An 18,669-nucleotide genomic window follows, 5' to 3' on the forward strand; every position below is an offset into this window, starting at 1 on the left:
ATTACCACCATCAAACTACAATAGTAACAGATTTAAAAATACTGAAATCCAATCACAGTCTATACCACCAACTGACAATAGAAGAGAACTGCCACATACAGAAGGCAAACAAGTTTTAAATGGAAACAAATAGTTAAAGGAGCTTACAAGCACACAGCCCCCCCCCCCCACACACACACAGAGAGAGAGAGAGAGAGAGAGAGAGAGAGAGAGAGAGAGAGAGAGAGAGAGAGAGAGAGAGAGAGAGTAAACAAAAATTCAAATTCAGTGCCAAACTCTCTCGGGAGAAACACAATAATTTAATGCTCAGTGCATTTTGTGAAGTAAAAATGCGCTAAAATGGAATTACTTAATATAATGGAGATACTAAAAGGTATCAGATAGATTATATAATGGTAAGACAGAGATTTAGGAACCAGGTTTTAAATTGTAAGACATTTCCAGGGTCAGATGTGGACTCTGAAACTCTGAAGAAACTGCAAAAAGGTGAGAATTTAAGGAGATGGGACCTGGATAAACTGAAAGTACCAGAGGTTGGAGAGTGTTTCAGGGAGAGCATAAGGGAACAATAGACAGGAATGTTGGAAAGAAATACAGTAGAAGAAGAATGGGTAGCTCTTAGGGATGAAGTAGTGAAGGCAGCAGAAGATCAAGTAGGTAAAAAGATGAGGGCTAATAGAAATACGTGGGTAACAGAAAAAATATTGAATTTAATTGATGAAAGGAGAAAATATAAAAATGCAGTAAATGAAGCAGGCAAAAAGGAATACAAACGTCTCAAAAATGAGATCGACAGGAAGTGCAAAATGGCTAAGCAGGGATGGCTAGAGGACAAATGTAAGGATGTAGAGGCTTATCTCACTAGGGGTAAGATAGATATTGCCAACAGGAAAATTAAAGAGACCTTTGGAGAAAAGAGAACCACTTGTATGAATACTGTTAGTATATTTCATCAAAATATTGGGGGCTTGAAGAATAAAATTGATGAGCTTCTGCTTTGTTTAGAAGATATAGAAACCAAGAATGTAATAGATATACTATGCCTGTCTGAGCATCACATTGTCACTGATATGCAAAAGGTTAGCATCAATGGGTACAAATTAGCTGCACATGTAAGTAGAGATAATATGATGAGAGGAGGAGTTGCCATATATGTCAAAAGCTTCCACAGTGCAAAAAATTTAGAAACTAAAAAATTTTGTGTAGAGCAACATATGGAAGCATGTGCCACTGAACTTAAACTAAAGGATGGCACTTTCATAATTGTAACAGTGTATAGGTCCCCCTCAGGGAATTTCCAGCTATTTCTGGAAAACTTGGATGCTTTGTTGTGCTATCTGTCAGACAGGGGGAAGCAAATTATCATTTGTGGGGATTTCAATGTTGATTCCCTGAAAGAGTGTAATAGGAAGAATGACCTTTTAGTATTACTCAGTTCTTTCAATTTGAGCTCCATCATTGATTTTCCTACTCGGATAACAAAGAACAGCAGTACATTGATAGATAACTTTTTTATAGACCAAGATAAGTTTAAGGACATAAATGCTTATCCTGTTGAGAATGGTCTTTCAGATCATAGTGCACAGCTTGTTACAGTACATGACATAGCTCCATGCAGTATAATAAATCAGACTTTCAAAGCAGTGCGTTCAATTAACAATATAAATATTGCAAACTTTAGGGAAAGCCTACAGCAGCTAGACTGGGATGAAGTGTATAAGGAACCCGATGCAAACTTGAAATATAACTTATTTCACAATACATTTTTAAGGGTATTTGAAAATTGTTTTCCCAAGAAAATAGTTAAACATAATTCCAAGAAAACATATAAAAAACCTTGGCTAACTAAAGGAATAAGAATATCTTGCAACCGCAAAAGAGAACTGTATCTAACAGCAAGATGGAGTATTGACCTCGAAATTGTTCAATATTATAAAAACTATTGTGCGGTACTAAGAAAAGTTATTAAAAAGTCCAGAAGCATGTGTATCATGTCTGAGATCAGTAACTCTGATAATAAAATTAAAGCAATTTGGAATATTATTGAAAGGGAAACAGGGCAACCAAGAGCACAGGAAGACTTTAGTGCAATAAAATTGAATGACAAGTGCACTAACAAACAATCAGAAATTGAAAATATTTTGAATAATCATTTTTTAAATGTTGTGGAGAAAATAGGATCTAGATCTTCACTAGAAGAGGCAAGGCTATTAATAGAAGAGGCCATACCTGCACAGTTTGAAACAGCTGTAATTCCACCAACCTCTCCCTCTGAAATCAGTAAAATAATAAACTCACTGAAAAGTAAAAGCTCTTACGGAATTGATGGCATTTCCAGCAAAGTACTTAAAGCTTGTTCCCCACAGATAAGTAGAATTCTCAGCCACGTATGTAATAGCTCTTTGGAGCAGGGTGTTTTCCCTGATAGACTGAAATATGCCATTGTAAAACCATTGCATAAAAAGGGGGATATGTCGGATGTAAACAACTACCGCCCAATCTCTCTTCTGACAGCTCTATCAAAAATTTTTGAGAAAGTAATGTATTCAAGAGTAGCCTCCCATATTTGTAAAAATAAAGTACTAACAAAATGTCAGTTTGGTTTTCAGAAAGGCTTTTCAACAGAAAATGCTATATATGCTTTCACTGATCAAATATTAAATGCTCTGAATAACCGGACATCACCCATTGGTATTTTTTGTGATCTCTCAAAGGCCTTTGATTGTGTAAATCATGGAATTCTTTTAGATAAGCTAAATCATTATGGTTTGAGTGGGGCAGTGCACAAATGGTTTAATTCATACTTAACTGGAAGAAGCAGAAAGTTGAAATAAGTGGTTCGTGTAATGTTAAAACAACAGGTGATTGCTCAAACTGGGGTGCTATCAAGCACGGGGTCCCACAGGGTTTGGTCTTAGGTCCTTTACTGTTCTTGATATACATTAATGACTTACCATTCCACATTGATGAAGATGCAAAGTTAGTTCTTTTTGCTGATGATACAAGTATAGTAATAACATCCAAAAACCAAGAACTAAGTGATGTAATTGTAAATGATGTTTTTCACAAAATTATTAAGTGGTTCTCAGCAAACGGACTCTCTTTAAATTTTGATAAAACACAGTATATACAGTTCCGTACAGTAAATGGCACAACTCCAGTAATAAATATAGAATTTGAACAGAAGTCTGTAGCTAAGGTAGAATTTTCAAAATTTTTAGGTGTGTCCATTGATGAGAGGTTAAACTGGAAGCAACACATTGATGGTCTGCTGAAACGTCTGAGTTCAGCTACGTATGCTATTAGGGTTATTGCAAATTTTGGTGATAAGAATCTCAGTAAATTAGCTTACTATGCCTACTTTCATTCACTGCTTTCGTATGGTATCATATTCTGGGGTAATTCATCGTTGAGTAGAAAAGTATTCATTGCACAAAAACGTGTAATCAGAATAATTGCTGGAGCCCACCCACGGTCATCCTGCAGACATCTCTTTAAGGATCTAGGGATCCTCACAGTAACCTCACAGTATATATATTCCCTTATGAAATTTGTTGATAATAATCCAACCCAATTCAAAAGTAATAGCAGTGTGCATAGCTATAACACCAGGAGAAAGGATGATCTTCACTATGCAGGGCTAAATCTGACTTTGGCACAGAAAGGGGTAAATTATGCTGCCACAAAAGTCTTTGGGCACCTACCAAACAGCATCAAAAGCCTGACAGATAGCCAACTAACATTTAAAAATAAATTAAAAGAATTTCTAGGTGACAACTCCTTCTACTCATTGGCTGAATTTTTAGATATAAAGTAAGTAAAAAAAAAAAAAAAAAAAAACTTAATCATTAGTGTCATGCAATATTTTGTGTAATGTAATTTCTTGTACAGACATCTTTTATTAACCTGACACGTTCCACATCATTACGAAGTGTCGTATTCATGATCTATGGAACAAGTATTAATCTAATCTAATCTAATCTATTAAGAGCTCAGGTAGAAACCCAGTTCTAAGCAAATAAGGGAAAGCAGGAAGGTGGAAGGAGTTCATAGGAGGTCTATAAAAGGGCGATGTACTTGACAACAATATTATGGAAATGGAAGAGGGTGTAGATGAAGATGAACTGGGAGATACGATACTGCGTGAAGAGTTTGACAGAGCACTGAAAGACCTGAGTCGAAACAAGGCCCCGGGAGTAGACAACATTCCATTGGAACTACTGACGGCCTTGGGAGAGCCAGTCCTGACAAAACTCTACCATCTGGTGAGCAAGATGTATGAAATGGGCGAAATACCGTCAGACTTCAAGAATAATATAATAATTCCAATCCCAAAGAAAGCAGGTGCTGACAGATGTGAAAATTACCGAACAATCAGTTTAATAAGCCACAGCTGCAAAATACTAACATGAATTCTCTACAGACAAATGGAAAAACTAGTAGAAGCCGACCTCGGGGGAGATCAGTTTGGATTCCGTAGAAATGTTGGAACACGTGAGGCAATACTGACCTTACGACTTATCTTAGAAGGAAGATTAAGGAAAGGCAAACCTATGTTTCTAGCATTTGTAGACTTAGAGAAAGCTTATGACAATGTTGACTGGAATACCCTCTTTCAAATTCTAAAGGTGGCAGGGGTAAAATACAGGGAGTGAAAGGCTATTTACAATCTGTACAGAAACCAGATGGCAGTCATAAGAGTCGAGGGGCATGAAAGGGAAGCAGTGGTTGGGAAGGGAGTGAGACAGGGTTGTAGCCTATCCCCGATGTTATTCAATCTGTATATTTAACAAGCAGTAAAGGAAACAAAAGAAAAATTCGGAGTAGGTATTAAAATCCAGGGAAAAGAAATAAAAACTTTGAGGTTCACTGATGACATTGTAATTCTGTCAGAGACAGCAAAGGACTTGGAAGAGCAGTTGAACGGAATGGACAGCGTTTTGAAAGGAGGATATAAGATGAACATAGACAAAAGCAAAACGAGGATAATGGAATATAGTCTAATTAAGTCGGGTGATGTTGAGGGAATTAGATTATTGCTATTTGGGAGTAAAATAACTGATGATGGTCGAAGTTGAGAGGATATAAAATGTAGACTGGCAATGGCATGGAAAGCGTTTCTGAAGAAGAGAAATTTGTTAACATCGAATATAGATTTAAGTGTCAGGAAGTCATTTCTGAAAGTATTTGTATGGAGTGTAGCCATGTATGGAAGTGAAACATGGACGACAAATAGTTTGGACAAGAAGAGAATTGAAGCTTTCGAAATGTGGTGCTACAGAAGAATGCTGAAAATTAGATGGGTAGATCACATAACTAATGAGGAAGTATTGAATAGGATTGGGGAGAAGAGAAGTTTGGGCACAACTTGACCAGAAGAAGGGATCGGTTGGTAGGACACGTTCTGAGGCAAGAAGGGATCACCAATTTAGTATTGAAGGGTAGCGTGGAGGGTAAAAATCGTAGAGGGAGACCAAGAGATGAATACACTAAGCAGATTCAGAAGGATGTGGGTTGCAGTAGGTACTGGGAGATGAAGAGGCTTGCACAGGATAGAGTAGCATGGAGAGCTGCATCAAACCAGTCTCAGGACTGAAGACCACAACAACAACAACATTTGTTATTAGTTCTGCATATATCTTATACCCAGAGTTCAAAAGACTAGTAGTTGTACAGAAGTGTCTTCTGAGAAAGTGCACCTGAAGTAAATAAAATATTTGTTTAGCATAAGCCAGCTGTAAGAATATTGTATATCCATACATCTCACAGAAGCCTTCCCAATACGTCTACTCCTCAGTGGGTTTTGCTGCTGAAAATAAAAATCATTTTCAACTAAACTGTACTATACACAGTCACAACATAAGACCCAAAAATAATTTTCATATATTAAAAACAAAGATTCCAAGACTTACCAAGTGGGAAAGTGCCAGTAGATAGGCACAGTAAATAAAACACACAAAAACACACACAGAATTTCTAGCTTTTGCAACCGATGGTTGCTTCTTCAGGAAATGTGTATTTATATAATAGAGGGAAACATTCCACTTGGTAAAAATATATATAAAAACAAAGATGATGTGACTTACCAAACAAAAGCGCTGGCAAGTCGATAGACACACAAACACACACACACAATTTCTAGCTTTCGCAACCGACGGTTGCTTCTTCAGGAAAGAGGGAAGGAGAGGGAAAGACGAAAGGATGTGGGTTTTAAGGGAGAGGGTAAGGAGTCATTCCAATCCCGGGAGCGGAAAGACTTCCCTTAGGGGGAAAAAAGGACAGGTGTACACTCGCACACACACACATATCCATCCGCACATACACAGACACAAGCAGACTCAGAATGGAGTTATACTCCACTGGTCTGACATTCAACAAGCTCCCATCTAACATAAAGCATGGAATTGGTAATATGTGCAAATTCAAATGAAAACTAAAATCACATATCATTAGTCACTATTTCTACAAATTACCAGAATATCTAGGTTGAAGAATTGAAAATTTCTGTTTGGTACATGGCAAGTTCAACACTTTTCTTATAATACAAAATGGCAAGTAATACTCTACTATTAATGGGACTCAGTATTTACAGATGTAAAAAATATCTGTGTTGTGCATCATGGACAGGTTTTATTGCAATTCTGAGAGAGTGGTTTTGGGAGCAGTTGGACAACATATGACTTATTCCCACAAATGTCTCATGAATGACAACAACAACAAAATTTGAGAATGCTTGAAAGTTCCTTGGGCATGTAGCCATATTGATTGGTCATTGTAGATATGAATTTTCAACAGCATAACGTGTCATCATCATCATCATCATCATCATCATCATCATCATCAGGTTACTTCTGCTGGCTGAGCCATACAATGTGCCAGCCGTGGTGGTGGGGGTAGTTCGCACCAAGGAATCGATTGGCGGTTCTCAATCTGCGCTCTGCCTTTGTGGTGCTGTGTCCTATTTCCACTGTTGTGTCCTATTTCCACTGTTTTTGGAGAATTCGTCAGTGCAAGAGCTCACACTTAACTAAGTTGAAATCCAGTGTCATTGTTGAGGTTTTCATTTAACCAGATTTTGATAGCCTCCTGGTATACACAGCCCCAATAATGGAGTGTATTTTACAGAATTTTTGTATCTTCTTATTTCATTTTGTGGTTGGCTTCAAGACAGTGTTCAGCAATTGTCAATTTTGCGGACTGCTGGAGGTCAGTGCCCCCTTTGTGTTCTGTGCTCTTTTCTTCAATTGCACAGGTATTTTATCTGACTTACACATTCCCGCACTCACATGATATGTAATACATTCCAGAGTTCCAGTGTTCCAGGTCATCTTTTGTACACACATTTGATCTTTTGTCATCATAAAATCCTACAGATTTTTCCAGATACATTTTCCACATATGGAATGTAGAGTATCTTCTTTGGTTGGTCTTCATTTGGTATTGGCTGTGGTGTGGTCATTTGCTTGAACGGATGTAGAATTTTTCTGTCACTGTAGCTGTTTATCTGGAACACATCCCTGAGGTGGTGCAGTTCCAGTTTTAGGCTTTCTTCATCAGTTATCACACAAGCTTGTGGACCATAGTGTTTCGCGCTCGTTCCCTTCTCACGTAAGGCCTTTGTGGTGCTGTGTCCTATTTCCACTGTTGTGTCCTATTTCCACTGTTTTTGGAGAATTTGTCAGTGCAAGAGCTCACACTTAACTAAGTTGAAATCCAGTGTCATTGTTGAGGTTTTCATTTAACCAGATTTTGATAGCCTCCTGGTATACACAGCCCCAATAATGGAGTGTATTTTACAGAATTTTTGTATCTTCTTATTTCATTTTGTGGTTGGCTTCAAGACAGTGTTCAGCAATTGTCAATTTTGCGGACTGCTGGAGGTCAGTGCCCCCTTTGTGTTCTGTGCTCTTTTCTTCAATTGCACAGGTATTTTATCTGACTTACACATTCCCGCACTCACATGATATGTAATACATTCCAGAGTTCCAGTGTTCCAGGTCATCTTTTGTACACACATTTGATCTTTTGTCATCATAAAATCCTACAGATTTTTCCAGATACATTTTCCACATATGGAATGTAGAGTATCTTCTTTGGTTGGTCTTCATTTGGTATTGGCTGTGGTGTGGTCATTTGCTTGAACGGATGTAGAATTTTTCTGTCACTGTAGCTGTTTATCTGGAACACATCCCTGAGGTGGTGCAGTTCCAGTTTTAGGCTTTCTTCATCAGTTATCACACAAGCTTGTGGACCATAGTGTTTCGCGCTCGTTCCCTTTGTGGCAGATGGCGACATCTGGAGGCATTAAGATACTGATAAGTGACATAAGTTAGCCTCCACACAGTCCAGATTTGAGGCCCATGGATTTTTTTTCGAAAGTGCATGTCAATAATTCAACTTCTCTGGAGGAATTGAAGAAAAAAATATCTGTAGCGAAGTTGCAGCCTTCCCAGTGTCTACATGCCGAACATGATCCAAAATTTTGTTCATCATTTAAATGAGTGCCTTAGGCATGCTGGATTGCATTTAAATGTTATTTTCAAGAAGCAAATTCCTAAACTCCATACTTCACTAATAAATAAAGATTTTGTCAATAGACTACAACCTGTATTTTATTTCGACACCTCAAATGCAAGCTTTCTTTTGAGACACACTGTATGACAGTTAGTAAAACAATTATTTTCCCCTTATCCACTGGGAGGATGACAATGTCTGGATCGTCACATAGAGAATGCAACATGGCTCCTTCCCATTTGGAGACATTATGCCTCAGTGGCACAGACCTGGCAAGAGTACGGCACATTTCCCCTCAATACCTCCACCATATCGGGTGGCAAAGTGGAGGCAATTTATTCAACTGTGCTGATGATTTCTGTCACAGGTAATGCTGCTGGTGCTGGGGCAAAGCTTAAGACTTTCTCAAGGACAGACACTGCAGCTTCATTATGGTTTTCACTGTATGTTTGTCTAGTCTCTCATTTTGGCTGTTTTATTGCTAGTCGGATGAATTTTTAAGACAGTTTCAGAGGTGTGTTTCATTGTGCCCGCTCTGCGTGCACTCAGGAGTCAACCCACTTCAGTTAATTGTAGATGTAGGGTGAAGAATTTGTGGCCTATGGAGTGAAAACTGGCAGCGTGTGTCTCTCATCCGTTTGTGCAGTAGAGTCAGGCTCGCTATTCTGGTAAGTCGGTTCACTGCTGGTGTCTGGATATGAAGTACGATTTCAGCCCAGGTTGGCACACTGCAGACCTCCTGGCACGTTTTCAAAAAGGCAAGGGAAACCATTAGGCATTGTTTCTCATTTTGGAGCTTACTGGATTTTATAACTTGCTGTAGCATTCCCTCCCAGTAAAGGAATGTACACTATTTGATCTAAAGTGTCCAGACACCTGGCTGAAAATGACTTTCAAGTTTGTGGCGCCCTCTATTGGTAATGCTGGAATTCAGTATGGTGTTGGCCCACCCTTAGCCTCGATGACAGCTTCCACTGTCACAGGCATACACTCGGTCAGGTGCTGGAAGGTTCCTAGGGGAATGGCAGCCCATTCCTCACAAAGTGCTGCACTGAGGAGAGGTATCAATGTCCGTCGGTGAGACCTGGGATGAAGTCAGCATCTCAAAACATCCCAAAGATATTCTATAGGATTCAGGTCACGACTCTGTTCAGACCAGTCCATTACATGGATATTATTGCCGTGTGACCACTCTGCCATAGGCCGTGCATTATGAACAGCTGCTCAATCGTGTTGAAAGGTGCACTCGCCATCTCTGTATTGCTTTTCAACAGTAGGAAGTAAGAAGATGCTTAAAACATCAATGTAGGCCTGTGCTGTGACAGTGTCATGCAAAATAGCTAGGGGTGTAAACCACCTCCATGAAACACACGACAACACCGTAACACCACTGCCTCTGAATTTTAATGTTGGCTCTACACACGCTGGCAGATGATGTTCACCTGGCATTCGCCATACCCATACCCTGCCATCAGTTTGCCAAACTGTGTACTGTGATTTGTCACTCAACACAGCATTTTTCCATTGTTCAACCATTCAATGTGTGCACTCCTTACACCAAGAAAAGCATTATTTTGGCATTTACCAGTGTAATTTGTGGCTTACGAGCAGCTCGTCAAGCATGATATTCAAGTTTTCTCACGTCCTGCCTAATTGTCATGGTACTTGCAATGGATTGTGATGCAGTTTGGAATTTCTGTATGATAGTCTGTATAGATGTCTCCCTATTAAACATTATGACCCTTTTCAACTGTCGGTGGTCTCTGTCAGTCAACAGACAAGGTCGGCCTGTACACTTTCTTCTTTATCATATTGAAAACAGTGGACCTACGGATGTTCAGGAGTGTGGAAATCTCGCATACAAACGTATGGCACAAGTAACACCCAATCACCTGACCACATTCAAAGTCCGTGAGTTCCGCAGAGTACCCCATTCTGCTCCCTCACTGTGTCTAATGTCTACTGAGGTCGCTGATATGGAGTACCTGGCAGTAGGTAGCAGCACAAGACACCTAATATGAAAAATGTATGTTTTTGGGGTGTCCAGATACTTTTGATCACATAGTGTACATGGAAGACTTTGAGGACAAGATACTAGATTCAGCACCATTAAAATAGTCTTTCACAGATTTGTTGGTGATATGTTTCTCATTTGGCCTTATGTGAGAAATGAACTTCAAATATTCTTGCAACACCTGAACTGTTCACAACCAAATTCAGTTCACTATGGAGCCATCATTCTGGGATGTTCTGATATGGTGAGCACCATACAGAACCCTGGGACACAGTGTCTATCAGAAGAAAACCCACATCTTTACACCTCTAGCTGTCATCACCCATCAGATACGGAAGGACTGCTAAACACGCTGGTCCAAAGAGCCTAAAACTATAGCTGGACCACATCCAGGGATATTTTCCAGAAAGACAGCTATACAAGATGCCCCAGGAGCAATAGTCAGTATTCAGGGATATGAGAGCAATGATCATTCCCTAGCAAAATGCTCTAAGATATATAGGCTCCAAATGCATACCTTAACAGCTTTGAGCACTTGTTCATATTCACTATTGTGAAATGCATCTCTTCTACTGAAGATGTGTTCATAGCTCTTAAGCTATGCATTTTGAAGCCCATGTTGTTTTTTAGAGCCCTTGTTTCGTAGACAAATTTTTTGTTTTGTTCCATACTACCTTCTACCAAAATATGGAAAGCAAAGAGCTTGCACAAGAAGAGCTTTGTTTCACATTACTGACTATCAAGAAGTGCTTGTAGATCTTAAGATATGTATTTTAGAGCTCATGTTTATTTGACATTTTTGCTTCGAATGATCTTTCCTGTCATATCCCTGTTTATTATATATGAGGCACTGAGATCCATAGGGGTGTAAAGCCCTCTGTCATCGATTTTGAGATTGTAGCATGTATGCATGCTCCTGAAACATCTGTTAATCTTATGGCAAACCAACTTTACCTATATCTGTAGCCCCACACTATACACATGAACAGTTACAGAAAGCTGTCTCACCAATTTCTCGGACATTCATTTCTGTATGGGCCCCAAGCACAAAGCATAATTCTGTAGATCTGCAATGGTCAATTGGTATCTATGGCTGTTAATATAATTTAGAGTCCATGTCATGTATGTAGTAGTAATACTTCATAGTCAGATTGTATTGGCAGCTTTAGCTGAATCTCAAGCCACAGGATGTCTTTAATGAAATGAAATCAAGAACAGCTGTCAACATGAGTAACTTAGAAGTAAATATCCTTAAGAAAAACGAGACTTTTGATCCAGATTGTATACCAGTCAGGTTTCTTTCAGAGTATACTGATGCCAGGGAATAACAATCTACACTGAAGAGCCAAAAAAACTGGTACACCTGCCTTATATCCTGTAGGGGCCCGTAAGTACGCAGAAGTGCTGCAGCTCGATGTGACGTGGACTCGACTAATGTCTGAAGTAGTAGTCGTAGTAGTAGAGGGGTTTTGGGCGCACAACAGCAAGGTCTTCAGCGCCCGTTCAGTAACATAGTGAGACGGGTGTCAAGAAACATCCCAGAACAGGAATATAAAACGAAACAGAAAGCATGGGTAACAATCATTATAAAACATGTGCCCACCCACACCAAAGCGTGGGATGAAGCAGAGTGTCAGCAGTAAAACATGGACAACACAGGAAGAAAATGATAGAGGGAGCTAAAACAATGTAGCAGATGGAAGTGGCTGGCTGGCCGCAAGGAAAAAAGGGGAGGAGTCAGCCACTCTGCAATACACTAAAACCTCCAGCCTAAAAGTTTAGGCCAGAGTCCAGACACATCACAAAACTTAAAAACCCTAGACACACACGTCTCATCATTAGCTAAAACAGAAGGCAGATCCCCATCAACTTGTGCTTCTGCCCGTGCATCACGGTATAAAATGCAGTCTGTTAAAATGTGCCGGACAGAGATGTGCACACCACAAGCGTCACAAAACGGTGGATCCTCCCGCCGTAATAAAAAGCTATGTGTGAGAGGACAGTGCCCTATCCGAAGACGTGTGAGGGCCACCTCCTCCCACCTGAGCAACCGGCAGGAGGAGCGCCATGGCCGAGTTGTTGACTTCACCAACCGAAGTTTATTGGTCGTCACTGCCAGCCATTCGTCCTCCCACAACTCCATGCACTTCCTGTGGAGTGCAGCGATGACAACCTGCAAGGGAATAGGACACTGGACCACATCCTGCTCTCTGCAGGCCTCCTTGGCAGCCCGATCAGCCTGTTGATTGCCCCAGATGCCGACATGACCAGGCACCCAGCAGAAGGATACTTCTGTACCCCGCCATTGGAGCAAGTACAGTTGGTCATGTATCAACTGGACCATCTCCTCATTCGGGTACAGGTTCTGCAGTGATTGTAAGGCACTAAGAGAATCAGAGCAGAGAAGAAATAGTGCTGGAGGGAAATGGCAGCGTGAATCCCTCAGGGCTGTCCGTAAATCTGTAAGTGTATGAGGCTGAACAGCACATTGCAAGGCATCCCAGATATGCTCAATAATGTTCACGTATGGGGATTTCGGTGGCCAGCAGAAGTGTTTCAACACAGAAGAGCGTTGCTGAAGCCACTCTGTAGCAATTCTGGAGTGTCTCATTGTCCTGATGGAATTGCCCAAGCCCGTTGGACTGCACAATGGACATGAATGAATGGATGCAGGTGATGAGACAGGACGCTTATGTACATGCCAGCTGTCAGAATCGTATGTAGATGGGCCAGAGTTCCATATCACTCCAACTGCACATGCCTCACACCATTACAGAGCCTTCACCGGCTTGAACAGTCCCCTGCTGACATGCAGGGTCCATGGATTCATGAGGTTGTCTCCATACCCGTACACGTCCAAGACTCGTCTGACCAGGCAACATATTTCCAGTCATCAACAGTCCAATGTCGGTGTTGACAGACCCAGGCGAGGCATAAAGCTTTGTTTTGTGCAGTCATCAAGGGTTCACAAATGGCCCTTTGGCTCCAAAGGCCCATATTGATGATGTGTTGTTGAATGGTTCACACGCTGACACTTATTGATGTCACAGTATTTAAACCTGCAGCAATTTGCGGAAGGGTTGCACTTCTGTCACTCTTGAACAATTCTCTTCAGTCGTCATTGTCCCCGTTCTTCGAAGATCTTTTACTGGCTGCAGCAATGTCAGAGGTTTTATTTTTACAGGGCTACTGACATTCACGATACACTCGTGAAATGGTCGTATGGGAAAATTCCCACTTCATCGCTACCTCGGAGATGTTGTCTCTCATTGTTTGTGCGTTGACTACAATACTACATTCAAACTTACTTGAATCTTGATAACCTGTCATTGTAGCAGCAGTAACAGATCTAAAAACTGAGCCACACACTTGTCATCTTATATAAGTGTTACTGACTGCAGCACCATATTTTGCTTGTTTACATACCTCTGTATTTGAATATGCATGGTCATACCAGTTTCTTTGGCGATTCAGTGTATATTGCCATGCGGAGTCATCATGTTCCACTTAAGTATTGGTAAACTTTTGTCGATAAATCATTGAAGATTTAAATTTAAATGAGGACAGCAGTCAATTGCAAAAAATTTGAAATTTATTGCAGCAGATCTAGATTTCGACCTTGCCTCACAAGCAGGTTGTAATCAAATTGCGCACTTATGAAATATCATCTCAGTTATGTGACTGAATTGTGATTTCCTGTCAGAGAGGTCACAGTTCATAGTAACTGATAGAAAGTCATCAAGTAAAACAGAAGTGATCTCTCATGTTCCCCAAGGTGGTGTTATGTGCCTTCTGTTGTTTCTCATATTGGTAATTGACCCTAAATAATGAAAAGTGTTAGATCATCCACATGATTGCTAAAAGGAGTCTGTTAAACTTCAGTTACATGATAAATCAGCCATATCCGAGAGCTGTAAAAACAACTAAATACCTAGAAATTACAATTATGAACAACTGGGAAAGAACACATAGAAAATGTTGTGGGGAAGACGATACCAAAGACTGCTTTTCATTGGCAGAACACTTAGAAGCTGTAACAGATCTACTAAAGGGATTGTTTACTCCAACTTTCTCCTCCGAATGCTAAAATATTTTGTTGATGCCGACCTACATAAGGAGAAATGATCATCATAATAAAATAAGGAAAATCAGTGCACACACAGAAAGATATAAGTGTTCATTTTTTCAATGTGCTGTTTGTGATTAGAATAATAGAGAATTATCGTTCAATTAACCCTCTGCACACACTTAAGTGTGATTTGCAGAGTACTAGTGTAGATGCACATGTAGATGATAAGGGCCATGAACTGAACTGTTGGAATACGTCACATGTGTGGTGTTTTTAATATCTGTTCTTCATGTTCTGATACTAACTTCACATTAATTACAAACTTCACAACTGTAAAAAGACACTGTGGTCGCTAGCCTACATATCAAATTTTTTTGAACTAATATTAATAATAAATATAATTTTAAATGTTGAACAAATTTTTCATAACATAAAGTCAGTGCATTATTTTTTCATAGGCAGTGTAGGATGTAATGATTTGGTTAGAAAAGAATTCAGGCCTATGGGACTAGTAGTTAGTTTGTCTACAAATTTTATTTTCACAAAAATTTATTGTTCTCAAACATTTGCTTCTGTGCTTTAGGCCCTTTATGGTTCTCAGTTTCTCATGTATAAACGATATACATTGTAATACAACAGTTGGTTCTAAAACATTTGTTTAATGACACTAGCTGGATAGTGAAGGATGTTGAGTGCAACATAGTCAGTGTATTAAATACAATACTGAAGTTAAGGACATATCTTCATGGCTTGTAGAAAATAAATTGATTCTAAATCACAGCAGAACTCAGTTTTTATAGTTTCTAACATACAGTTCAACTAAAACTGACATTTCAATTACACAAAATGGACATATGATTACTGTATTGAACAATTCAAATTTATAGGTATTCAGATTGATAGTAAACTGTCATGGAAAGCGTATGTTCAGGATCTTGTACAATAACTGAATGCTGCTATATTTGCCATTACAACAGTGTTTGCAGTAAGTGAAGGTCCAACATGAAAATTAGTCTACTTTGCTTATTTTAATTTGCTTCTGACTTACAGCATTTTATTCTGGGGTAACTCTTCCCATTCACAAAGGGTATTTATGGCTCAGAAATGGGCAGTTCAAGCAGTATGTGGTGTAAATTTGCAAACCTCTTGTCAATCCCTGTTCAGGAGTTTGGGAGTTCTGACATTGGCCTCTCAACATTTATTTTCTTTAATGCCATTTGTTGTTAAATATATGAGCTTAATCCCAAGAATTAGCAGCTTCCACCAGTTAATACTAGTCAAAAATCCAATCCGCATTTTCAATAGGCTGCCACAGGAACTGAAAAATCTCAGCAATAATCATTGCACATTTAAGTTGATACCAAAGAACTTCATCATGGATCACTCTTCCTATTCTGTTGGGGAGCTCCTTGAAAAATAAAGCTGATTTCTGTGTTATATTGTTAATTATGGTAATAGATAACTTTCGGTTTATCTGCATAGGTTTTGTCTACATTTTATTTTATTTGTGTTAATTTCATGTACTGACTCATTCCATATCTGGGAGATTTGCTCCTCAGTTTGGTCATACAGAACTAGATGTTTAAAAGAATAAAAAATAAATAAATAAACCGACAGTTCCTCCTGAGACACCTTATAGATGTAGATGTACCATTGTAATCAAGTAAATAGGAAGCTGCTAATAGCAGATAAACAGCAGCAACAGTAGCAACAACTGAGGATGCAGCAGCTTTTCTTTAGCTTCCTCACTAAGTTACTCGATTATATTAGGCAGTGTAAGCACATATCGCTTTAAGCAGTATAATAATAATTCGTTAATACTGTACACACGGTAAGTAACTGTGACACCTTTGTTGTATGTTAATGTAATCCTTGACTTATTCCACATCTGTCAAAGTTCCCCTCTCTGGTAGAGTCTGCAGTATATTACTGGAAAAAAACTAACCTTAGAGTTTTCAGTCAACGATTCAGTCCACTCGCTATGCACTGCTCCAGTTACAGAACTGTTTGGTGTGTTACCACGTGTCTACCAAATCAGACAACAGGACAGCTTATCTGCAGATAGCATCTCATCCTTGGCGTAATCTGTGAGTGATGATGCAAGAGGGCACTGCTCATATCAGTGAATAGAAGTGCCACACACTAATGCTATCAGGAGATTAACGGTTATGTAACCCTCAGACACACACCTTATCTGTTTACAAAGATAACCATTGTTTCAAGTATGCCGACACTGAATATCTTAATGTTGCATTAGAGGAGATAAACAGACCATACTTCGCAGAGGCATTGATGGGTTGAGGGGAGAAAGGGGAGCAGGGTGCGACAGTGGGAGGGGAGATGAATGAGGATGGACGTTTTGATTCCCATTTTGGGATGAAAAGCTGTGTTGTTGTGGTCTTCAGTTTGAAGACTGGTTTGATGCATCTCTCCATGCTACTCTATCCTGTGCAAGCCTCTTCAACTCCGAATAACAATTGCAACTTACATCCTTCTGAATCTACTTACTGTATTCATCTCTTGCTCTCCCCCTACAATTAAATTGATAACCCCGTGATGTCTCATAATGTGTCCTAACAACCAATCTCTTCTTCTAGTTAGATTGTGCCACAAATTTCTTTTCTCCCCAATTCTATTCAGTACATCCTCATTAGTTACCCGATCTATCCATCTGATCTTCAGCATTCCTCTGTAGCACCAAATTTCACTCTTCTTGTCTAAATTTTTTCTCATCCAAGTTTCACTTCCAGACATGGCTATACTCCATACAAATACTTTCAGAAAAGACTTCCCTCTACTTACAATGTTAATAAATTTCTCTTCTTCAGAAATTCTTTTCTTGTCATTTTATATCCTCTCTATTTTGCCAAAATAACAAATTCACCTACCACTTTATGTGTCTCATTTCCTAATCTAATTCCCTCAGCCTTGTTTCGCTTTTGTTGATGTTCATCTTATATCCTCCTTTCATGCACTGTCCATTCTGTTCACCTGCTCTTCCAAGTCCTTTACCGTCTCTCACAGAATCACAATGTCATCAGCATACCTCAAAGTTTTACTGCTTGCTCATTGTACAGGTTGAGTAACATCTATGATAGGCTACAGCCCTTCTCAACCACTGCTTCCCTTTCATACTCTCAACTCTTATAACTGCCATCTGGTTTCTCTACAAGTTATAAACAGCCTTTCACTCCCTGTATTTTACCACTTCTACCTTCAGAATTTCAAAGTGAGTATTTAAGTCAACATTGCCTAAAGCTTTCTCTAAGTCCACAAATGCTATAAGTGTAGATTTGCCTTTTCTTAACCCATCTTCTAAGATAAGTCATATGGTCAGTATTGCCTCACATGATCCTATATTTCTTTGGGATCCAAACTGAATTTCCCGAGGTATGCTTCTTTTTCCATTCTTCTGTAATGGATTTGTGTTAGTATTTTGCAATCATGACTTATTAAATTGATAGTTCAGTAATATTCACACCTGTAAATGGCTGATTTCTTTCGAATTGTAACTTTGGATTGTTGTGGTCTACTGTGATATTTTAAATATAGTATCTACACTGCATGCAATTCTGGGCATAGTTCATATTTCTTTTATTTTTCTGCATTAGAAAATTTCTATTATTTATTATGTACAAAGGACAATTAACTGAATCAGGTGATTCACAACAATGCTAGCGAAGGATCAGAACATAGGAATTTGGAAAGTGTACTTTCTGTTCAATTACAACCTATTTTGGTGGTTTACTGGTGCAAATACACCAAGGATGCTAATTTAAAAGGAGCTAAGGATTTTGTGTTAGGTTGACGCAATGTGTTGAGATTTGTGTTAAATGCGGTAGTGTCACCGACAGCTCTAGAATTAATTTGCCTGCACAGGAAGAATTGACATTACTTTCTCACTTACAGGTCCTTACTGTGCAGTGGCTGTCTTAAGAAGCAATTTTATAATAATGTAATGTTTTAAGCCTGAAAAAATACCTCATGAAAAAAATAGAGCCCTCCAAATCACAATTTTTCACAACAGTGCTTGCAGACCTGGGAACAGCACTGCATGCATATTGGTCTCTTG

At 39.2% G+C, this 18,669-nt stretch overlaps 1 protein-coding gene across 1 annotated transcript in view; it reads right to left on the reverse strand.

Moving 5' to 3' along the window:
- Window positions 1-16,621, reverse strand: part of LOC126295443 (uncharacterized) — a 58,278-nt gene extending 41,657 nt beyond the window's left edge. The window contains exon 1 of the mRNA XM_049987942.1: window positions 16,543-16,621. The gene's annotated coding sequence lies outside the window, so the exon portion shown is untranslated. The remainder of the gene's footprint in view (window positions 1-16,542) is intronic.
- Between the last annotated feature and the right edge of the window lie 2,048 nt (window positions 16,622-18,669).

Source organism: Schistocerca gregaria, chromosome 11 (assembly GCF_023897955.1).
Source record: "Schistocerca gregaria isolate iqSchGreg1 chromosome 11, iqSchGreg1.2, whole genome shotgun sequence".
Lineage (NCBI taxonomy): Eukaryota > Metazoa > Arthropoda > Insecta > Orthoptera > Acrididae > Schistocerca > Schistocerca gregaria.